We start from the raw sequence: 11032 nt of genomic DNA, 5'->3' as shown, positions 1-11032 counted from the left end.
GAAGATAAGGAGAAAAGAGAGACTTGTGTGTGGGACTGGACGAGCACTAATGTTCTAGGAAAGTCTGATGGGAAAATATGAATAAAGCTCATTCTAGAAGCACCAAAAGCAGCCCCCACTGCCAGCATCCAGCCCACTATTCCTGGCAGACATGGAGTGCTACTCTGGCTGTGTAAACATCTTGTGCATGTCACAGCCACACTTTTTGTGAGTAACTGACTTTATTCAGGGACCTGTTCCTTTAAACACACAAAATGAAAATCTTGTGCCAGGATCTATCACCAAGGAATGAGACTTACTTTCAACTAAGCCAAAGCCTGAACAGCAATCTCCTTTGTACAGAATCTAGCACAGAGCAATTCAGTTGCATTCTATTTTCACATGAATTCTGCCTCATATTTAGGGAAATCTGAAGAGCAAAGACCACAGCGGAAGCAGTAAAGAGTGAGATCTCTATACATGATGAAAAGCAGAGCCTTTTGCCTTTTCAAATGAGAACAAAGAGGCACATCTTCCATCTTACTGTTAGTCCCATCTGTTATTCCATCAACATTTTAAGACTAAGGAGACTTGCTCTCACAAATAGATAATGTGGAAAGAAAGAAATGTGCAAGACAAATATTTTAGATATTGGTGGTAGAATTTCAGGTTCTGAGCTTTTGGTGGAGAGATATTTGAGGGATTGGAAATCATGCTTGTTACCTCTCTGATCACACTCATGTGGAACCTCCATGTCACTTGGGCACTCTTATGAGACTTGATGTATTTTGCTTTGGGTAATGTCTTGGCATGATTTGCAAGGAAAGCCCATTTCTAAGTAGTAGCTCATCATAAATACACTCAGATTCCAGAGGATGGTACCCATGGGTTTTCATTTCAGTCCAGTCAAAGCCCATTATTGAGGATAGCCCCTGATCTGTCTCTTCTTCCCCCAACTGGTCCCAGCTTTTCAAGTGATCTGGAACTTTCAGTGTGGCCAAGGCTGGGGATTCTTCCTTATGAGGGGTGGAGTGATGGTGGATCCTCCTATCCAATGGCTCCTTACAGTCTCTTTTGGGAGTGGGCTTGTGTCTTTCAAAGCCTTTAGCATAAGGCAATCATAAGACCTTTTTTTCTTGCTAATATTGAAGTACACTTAATGGAAAGACTTTGATGCATCATTATGCTAAAAGCTCTCTCCCCACTAGAAATAAGGAGAAGAAGAAATGAAGAGATCTAAGAAGACAAAGAATGCTGTCCCACTATACTTATATTAAAGTTATCTGTCTTTCCTCCTAGATATGGTCTCCTAGAGGGTAGGGACCGTGTCTACAGTAGTGAAAACATTAGTAGCTCAACAATATTGTTCAGGGAGTGAATAAGTACATGAATGAATATTCCATGAGCCCACTTCTTTGTGAAGACTGGCTGTAAGGAAAATCATCTTTGTAATGGATTGAGAAAACTCCCCCAAAGAAAGAGTGAAGTAAAGTAGTTATTCTTGCCCTCAGTGAAATATTTGGACATAGAAACACTGGTCTGGGTGCCTCCATCTTAAGTCTGTCAGAGCCAATGTTTGTCTTCTGCATGACTTTTGAGGATCAGTTCTATGTTTTTGTTTCCAGTTGTCTGGAAGTCTTCCATTTGAGTTGTCAGCCGTGGCTGTGATATCTCCATAGAACTTCATCAAATATCTCCAATTCTTGCATCAGCCCAGACTCCTTTATAGGCCTATACAAATTCAACCCAGCCCTCTGTCCAACTCCATTAGTTTCCTATTGCTGTTGTAACAAATTATGACAAGCTTGGTGACTTCAGACAACACCAATTTATTATCTTACAGTTCTGAATGTTTAAAGTACCAAATGGATCTCACTGGGCCAAAATCAACACGTTGACAAGATTGCATTCTTTCTGGAGGCTCTAGGAAGAGAGGCCATTTTCCTCCTTTTTACCCCTTCAGGAGGTGTCCCCTTCTTAAAATCTTTGGCTAATGTCAACTTTCCTCTATCTTCAATGACAGCAATGGTGGATCAAATCTGTCTTTTTTTTTTTTGACAGAGATCACAAGTAGGCAGAGAGAGAGGGGGAAGCAGGTTTTCTGCTGAGCAGAAAGCCCAATGTGGGGCTCGATCCCAGGACCCTGGGATCATGATCTGAGCTGAAGGCAGGGCCTTTAAACCACTGAGCCACCCAGGCACCCTGGATCAAATCTTTCTCACACTGCATGGCCTTGGATTTATTTTTCTTTCCATCATATCTCCCTTTATGATTCTTAAGAACCCTTGTGATTGCCTTGGGCCTACCTCAGTAATCCAGAATAATGTCATCACTTCAAGGCCCTTAGCCTAATCATATCTGCAAAGTCCCTTTTGCCATGTAAGGAATATATTCATAGTCTAAAGATTAGGACGTGGACATCTTTTGTGGGGGCATCATTCTACCTACTACACCAATTCATTTCATTTCCAGAACTTTGCTTGGCTTTCTTAATGCTCCATGATCTCTTTTTATTCAATTTTTCTTGCATTAAAGTATCACTGTTTAGCACTTGGTTGGGCTTTAATTAGCTCATATCCAAATAGTTACTCATTAATTCACTTATTTAACTGGTATTTATTGCCTTGCATGTCTGCTCCATGCTGGTTACTCTCTGGGAACTGGGGAAAAGATATGACTCTTGTCTTAGAGGATCTCACTGTTTAAATGAGAGAAACAAATATATAAACAAATACAAGATGGTGTTTAAAGAATAAAGATAGAATAGGTATAAGCTATGGTTAGTTTCAAAGGAGAGCCTCATTGGTTCTACCCAAGAATAGCCTCATGTAGGAAGAGTAGATAGAGCTAGATTAACAGGTGTTTGCTAGGGATGAAGGAAGACAAAAGAGAACATTTTGAGTAAAGGGAACAGTGACTTCATACCTATTCTCCTTTTAGTTGATTTGTAAGCTCCTTGAAGCCAGGAATGCTGTTTTATTTCTTCTCTGTATATCATTTGGGATTTAGCACAGGATGAGTCTACAGAAGCTATTGAATAAAAATTTATAGATCAGTGAATTCTGAAGGTGACTGAAGTCCTTCTGGCTGTGACAGTACAAATGGCAGCAGATTTGAACTTCCACATAAATAATTATAAAACAGGACAAAGTATATGAAACAACAGTTGTCAAACATTGGGCAACAAAAAATACAGGATTGTGATTCCTTAGATATGGGAAATAAATAAGGTGGGCCTGTGATTGCCTCAGGCATCTAACTGCATCTACTTGCCAGACCACTGGCTCAGGGAGAGGAAACTCAAGTGTGGTAGTCTTACTGAGTCAAGAAGACAGATTAAAGCTCACAGAAACTGAAACATGTGGAATCATGGGACAAAGTACCACAGAAGAGGGAGCTCTGCAGAGAAAAAGCCCCAGAAAACTGCTTGGGATCCTCTTGCATCTTTTGCTGAATACAAAGCTGCCCATACATATGGTTCAATTTCACAAGGCCAAGGCAAGGTAAAACTACTAAGGAGCTGTAATCTGGTAGGAGACATGCCAGTTCTAACCAGTCAAAGTGGAGAGACCACACTGAACACCTGGAACGTTCAGTAAAGAACAGAAAGAGTCTTGCATTTCTAGTAAGTTAAGTTATCACTAGTCAAGAGGTTATACTAGAGCTACCCAAACAAAACTTACAAACAAAACTTGAAGGGATCAAGATGATCCACAAGTAACTTAACTTCCTGCCGGAGTAAACGTCAACACTCTGAAGGAACAGAACAAAATCCAGACCCTCAACAAGGTAATATTCTTGATGTCCAGCATTTAATAAAAAATTACTAACACAAAAAGGCAGGAAAATGTGACCTGTAGCCAGGAGAAAAACCAGTCCATATACACAGACTCAGAAATTACATGTCTTTTTAAAAAATATTATAAATATAAATATATAATATAATTATATATATACATATATATATTTAAATGCTGAAAGGAAAAGATGAACATAAAAAGGAAAGAAATGGAAGATATGGAAAAAAACAAATGGGGCTATCTCCAAATGGAAAATTATAATATCTAAATGAAAAACTCACTGAATGAGCTTAATATCCTACTAGATGTACAAAAGAAAAGATCAGTGAACTTGAAGAAGGTGACAACAGCTGAGTGTAAGATGGGTTCCACTCCCTTTAGAGTCCCTGAGCTCTGGTGGGGAAATTCTGGTTCAGAACATACCATTCTCCCTCCTATTATTTAAATCAACATTAGCTCTCTCCTTCTCAAGAGGCAGGAGAAACATCTTTAGGTTAGATTCTTCGCAGAGTGTTAAACTCTGCCACCAGTGTTGCTTGATGTGATTCACAAAACATTGCACTGCACTTCCAAGGTTTTCCATTTACCCAGAAACCATTTATTAAGAAACCATCTATCAAGAATACATGAAGTTCCAGGCATAGTGCTAGACACTGGGAATAGAAAAATAAATAAGAATGGTCCCTGTGGGGAGACAAGATGGCGGGGAAGTAGGAGGAGGCGCCTTTTCAACCTGCACCCTAAAGTGAGCTGATTACCTACCAAAGAACTCCGATCACCCATGAAATCAGCCTGAGATCAGAATTATACACGTCTGGATCTCTACGGGGGCCAGAAGACGCCAGTGGGCAGGTAAAGTGGAGTGGGAACGTCGGACTGATATCGGAAGATAAACAAAAGGGGGAGGGAGCCACCAGAGGCGACCGACTGGAAAATAATACCCCAATACGAGAGTGCCCGGCATCTGGGGACCAGCATTAACTTGGAGTCTGGTTGAAAGCACTCAAAAGAGCAAAGACTCGCGCGGGGAAATTGTGGGAATCGGGGCGGATAGGGATAGGGGCTTAAGTCCCCAGACCCAGGACAGCATCCCCTGGCGCTGAGCCGGAGAGTGCGGCGGAGAAACCTGGTCTTTGTCCCGGAGCCGCCAGTGCGCCCGAGAACGGGTGGAGTCCGGCTCCCGTGAGGGGCTGGGGCCACGCCAGACGGCAGAACGCGCACCTTCCTGGAGATGCGCGCGTGCCTCAACCTCCCCTGAGAGAGGTGCACGAACGCCCAGCCTGGTGTTCTGGGACCCACGTGGTGATAGACCCACGCGGCGATAGAGCCAATAGAGCTGGAGGCGCCGCGCCCCAAACCATCCCCTGGGAGAGGTGCGCGCAAGACCTGAGCTCTCAGCCCCAGCCAGCGGGAAAATCTCAGTGTGCGATTGCTGCTTGGAACCTCTCTGGCGGTCTGGAGCTGCCCAGACAGCCACAGCTGCCTTGGTTTTGCGTACAAGCAGGAGATCCTGCGTCCCCAGGGACCGTGACTCAGAACCTGCTCTGCCAGCGGCCCAGCGGCTGCAGCACCTGCAGGGGAGCAGACTGAGGCTTCTCTCTGAGAGGGAGGTTGGGGTGCAGTTTTCTTTCCTCTAAACCTCCAAAAACCATCAAAAGCTGTCAAGGCGAGAGAAAAGAAGTGAACAAACATAAAAACCTCCAGAGAACAAAAACCTGAAAAAAAAACGTTTTTCTCAGAGCCCACCCCCTTGAGGGGGTTGGGAGGACTTAACTCAGGGAACATCATTGACTGAAAACCCACGTGGCAGCCCCCTCCCCCAGAAAACAAATCAGGAAAAAAAAAAAAAAAGACTACAAGAGAACAACCACCACTACTTCATAGATACAACTTTTATTTTTAATTCTTTCCCACTATTCTGGTTCATTTTTTTTCTTTTTTTATATAGATAATTTTTTAACCTATTTACCATCACAGTGAGATGTCCAGTACATCAAATTCCATAATAAACTTCTAACCTGAATTTTTTGATACATACACATGTGTTTTTCTTTTGCTTTTCTATTTTCTTAATTTTTAAAAAAATTTTTAATTTAGTTTAGTCCAGTTTATTCCTTTTTTATTTTTATTTTCTAATATTCATATAGAGTTAAACTTAAAGGTAACCCCCTTTCTCCAAGCAATGCTACCCCTATAGGTGAACCAATTTTTAATCCCCCTTTTTCTTAGGAAAGTTGAGTCCTTTAACAAAGATATCAAGATACATCCAGGAAGAATCAAAATAACCTTCCTCACCCACACCGAGAATCTATAACCATGCTCCCATCTTTTTCTTCTGCCAGTGTCTCTGTGTATTTATGTTTGTCTGGATAGTATATAAATCTTATACTTGGGGTTCTTCTTGACGAGGCTCCTCCTTTTTTTTGCTTATATATATTTTTTTTTTCTCTCGTCATATACTTTTATCAGTCTTTTTGTTTGTCTGTTTTTGTTTGTATACGTCATAAACCTTACCCTGGGGCCCATTTGGGCTGAACCTTCACTTTTATCTTCCCTTTTTTTCCTGTCTCTCTCTCTCCCTCTTTTTTCTTTTTCTTTTCTTTTTTCTCTCATTTGGGTGGGGAATCCTGAGTGCTCAGAAGCGTTCCAGGGTGCACCTTGACTGCACCACGGTCAATACATCCAGCTACATCTGTCCAGTCATCTCTCACCAAAATGACTAGGAGGAGGAATCCCCAACAGAAGAAAAATACAGAGGATGGGCCTTCTGCAACAGAGCTAACGGCTATCAACATAGACAATATGTCAGAAAGAGAATTCAGGCTAACAATTATCCAGGCAATAGCTAGGTTGGAGAAAGCCATGGATGACCAAACAGAATTGATTAGGGCAGAATTGAAAGCGACCAGAGAGGAGGTTCATAATGTTAGGGCAGAGCTGAAGGCCACCAGGGATGAGGTTCACAACGCTCTCAATGAGTTCCAATCTAATCTAAATTCTCTAAAAGCTAGGGTAACTGAGACAGAAGATAGAATTAGTGATCTGGAGGACAAACAAATAGAGAGAAAGGATCAGGAGGAAGCCTGGAACAAACAGCTTAGAAACCACGAAAACAGAATCAGGGAAATAAATGATGCCATGAAACGTTCCAACGTCAGAATTATTGGAATCCCTGAAGGGGAGGAGAAAGAAAGAAGTCTAGAAGATATAGTGGAACAAATTTTTCATGAAAATTTTCCCAATCTTGCGAATGGAACAAGTGTTCATGTACTAGAAGTAGAAAGGTCCCCCCCCAAGATTATAAATTCAAAAAAAACATCCAGGCACCTCATAGTAAAATTGAGGAATCATAATTGTAGATACAATCTCTTGAAAGCTGCTAGGACAAAGAACCTCCTTACATACAGAGGAAAGCCCATCAGAATAACGTCAGACCTGTCCACAGAGACCTGGCAAGCCAGAAAGGGCTGGCAAGATATATTCAGGGCACTAAATGAGAAGAACATGCAGCCAAGAATACTTTATCCAGCAAGACTGACATTCAAAATGGATGGAGAGATAAAGAGTTTCCAAGACCGGCAAGGCTTGAAAGACTATGCAACCACCAAGCCGACACTGCAGGAAATATTAAGGGGGGTTCTATAAAAGAGGAAAAATCCTAAGAATAGCATTGAACAGAAATATAGAGACAATCAACAGAAAGAAAGACTTCAAAGATAACACAATGTCAATAAAAACGTATCTCTCAATAATCACTCTCAATGTGAATGGCCTAAATGCACCCATAAAACGACACAGGGTTGCAGATTGGATAAAACGACAGGACCCATCCATATGTTGTCTACAAGAGACCCATTTTGAACCTAAAGATACACCCAGACTGAAAGTGAAGGGATGGAGAAGCATCTTTCACGCCAATGGGCCTCAAAAGAAGGCCGGGGTAGCGATTCTCATATCAGATAAATTAGATTTTAAACTAAAGACAGTAGTCAGGGATACAGAAGGACACTACATCATTCTTAAAGGGACTATCCACCAAGATGATCTAACAATTGTAAATATCTATGCCCCCAATATGGGAGCAGCCAATTACATAAGAAAACTATTAATCAAGATAAAGAGTCATATTGATATGAATACATTAATAGTAGGAGATCTTAACACGCCTCTCTCAGAAATAGACAGATCATCGAAGCAGAAAATCAATAAAGAAATAAGAGCATTGAATGACACATTGGACCAGATGGACCTCATAGATATATACAGAACATTCCACCCTAAAACAACAGAATACTCATTCTTCTCAAGTGCACATGGAACCTTCTCCAGAATAGACCACATACTGGGTCACAAATCAGGGCTCAACCGATACCAAAAGACTGAGATGATTCCCTGCATATTCTCAGATCACAATGCTTTGAAACTGGAGCTCAATCACAAGGAAAAGTTCAGAAGGAACTCAAATACCTGGAAGCTAAAGACCACCTTGCTTAAGAATGCTTGGATCAACCAGGAGATCAAAGAAGAACTTAAACAATTTATGGAAACCAATGAGAACGAAGACACTTCACTCCAAAACCTATGGGATACAGCAAAGGCGGTCCTAAGGGGGAAATTCATAGCCATCCAAGCCTCCCTCAAAAAAATTGAAAAATCCAGAATACACCAGCTGTCTCTACACCTTAAAGAACTGGAGAATCAACAACAAATCAAACCAACTCCACACGTAAGAAGGGAAATAATCAAGATTAGAGCAGAGATCAACGAGGTAGAAACCAGAGATACAGTAGAACGTATCAACGAAACTAGAAGCTGGTTTTTTGAAAGAATCAATAAGATCGATAAACCATTGGCCACACTAATCCAAAAGAAAAGAGAGAAAGCCCAAATTAATAAAATTATGAATGAAAAGGGAGAGATCACAACTAACACCAAGGAAGTAGAAACAATCATCAGAAGCTATTATCAACAGTTATATGCCAATAAGATAAGCAACCTAGATGAAATGGATGCATTCCTGGAAAACTATAAACTCCCAAAATTGAACCAGGAAGAAATTGACAACCTGAATAGACCGATATCTAGTAACGAGATTGAAGCAGTGATCAAAAACCTCCCAAAAAACAAGAGCCCAGGACCTGACGGATTCCCTGGGGAATTCTATCAAACTTTCAAAGAAGAAATAATACCTATTCTCCTGAAGCTGTTTCAAAAAATTGAAGCAGAAGGAAAACTTCCAGACTCTTTTTATGAAGCCAGCATCACCCTGATCCCCAAACCAGGCAAAGACCCTACCAAAAAGGAGAATTTCAGACCGATATCACTGATGAATATGGATGCTAAGATTCTCAACAAGATCCTAGCAAACAGGATCCAACAGCACATTAAAAAGATTATCCACCATGACCAGGTAGGATTCATCCCTGGGTTACAAGGATGGTTCAACATTCGCAAATCAATCAATGTGATAGAACAAATCAATAAGAGAAGAGAGAAGAACCACATGATCCTCTCCATTGATGCAGAAAAAGCTTTTGACAAAATCCAGCATCCGTTCCTGATTAAAACGCTTCAAAGTATAGGGATAGAGGGAACATTCCTGAACTTCATCAAATCTATCTATGAAAAACCCACAGCAAATATCATCCTCAATGGGAAAAAGCTTGCAGCCTTCCCATTGAGATCAGGAACACGACAAGGATGCCCACTCTCACCACTCTTGTTCAACATAGTATTAGAAGTCCTAGCAACAGCAATCAGACAACAAAGAGAAATAAAAGGTATCCAAATTGGTAAGGAAGAAGTCAAACTCTCTCTCTTCGCAGATGACATGATTCTTTATATGGAAAACCCGAAAGACTCCACCTCCAAACTACTAGAACTCATACAGCAATTCAGTAATGTAGCAGGATACAAAGTCAATGTCCAGAAATCAGTGGCTTTCTTATACACTAACAATGAAAATACAGAAAGGCAAATTAGAGAATCGATTCCATTTACTATAGCACCAAAAACCATAAGATACCTCGGAATAAACCTAACCAAAGAGGTTAAAGATCTGTACTCGAGGAACTACAGAACACTCCTAAAAGAAATTGAAGAAGACACAAAAAGATGGAAGACCATTCCATGCTCTTGGATGGGAAGAATAAACATCGTTAAAATGTCTATACTGCCCAGAGCAATCTATACTTTTAATGCCATTCCAATCAAAATTCCACCAGTATTTTTCAAAGAGCTGGAGCAAATAATACTAAAATTTGTATGGAATCAGAAGAGACCCCGAATTGCTAAGGAAATGTTGAAAAACAAAAATAAAACTGGTGGCATCACGTTACCTGATTTCAAGCTTTACTACAAAGCTGTGATCACCAAGACAGCATGGTACTGGCATAAAAACAGACACATGGACCAGTGGAACAGAGTAGAGAGCCCAGATATGGACCCTCAACTCTATGGTCAAATAATCTTTGACAAAACAGGAAAAAATATCCAGTGGAAAAAAGACAGTCTCTTCAATAAATGGTGCTGGGAAAACTGGACAGCTATATGTAGAAGAATGAAACTTGACCATTCTCTTACACCGTACACAAAGATAAACTCGAAATGGATAAAAGACCTCAACGTGAGACAGGAATCCATCAGAATCCTCGAGGAGAACATAGGGAGTAACCTCTTTGATATCAGCCATAGCAACTTCTTTCAAGATATGTCTCCAAAGGCGAAGGAAATAAAGGCAAAGATGAACTTCTGGGACTTCATCAAGATAAAAAGCTTCTGCACAGCAAAAGAAACAGTCATCAAAACAAAGAGGCAACCCACGGAATGGGAGAAGATATTTGCAAATGACAGTACAGATAAAAGGTTGATATCCAGGATCTATAAAGAACTCCTCAAACTCAACACACACAAAACAGATAATCATATCAAAAAATGGGCAGAAGATATGAACAGACACTTCTCCAATGAAGACATACAAATGGCTACCAGACACATGAAAAAATGTTCATCATCACTAGCCATCAGGGAGATTCAAATCAAAACCACATTGAGATACCACCTTACACCAGTTAGAATGGCCAAAATTAGCAAGACAGGAAACAACGTGTGTTGGAGAGGATGTGGAGAAAGGGGAACCCTCTTACACTGTTGGTGGGAATGCAAACTGGTGCAGCCACTTTGGAGAACAGTGTGGAGATTCCTCAGGAAATTAAAAATAGATCTTCCCTATGACCCTGCAATTGCACTGCTGG

The sequence above is a fragment of the Martes martes genome, assembly GCF_963455335.1.
Source record: "Martes martes genome assembly, chromosome: X".
Classification (NCBI taxonomy): domain Eukaryota; kingdom Metazoa; phylum Chordata; class Mammalia; order Carnivora; family Mustelidae; genus Martes; species Martes martes.
Note: the sequence above shows the minus strand (reverse complement) of the source record.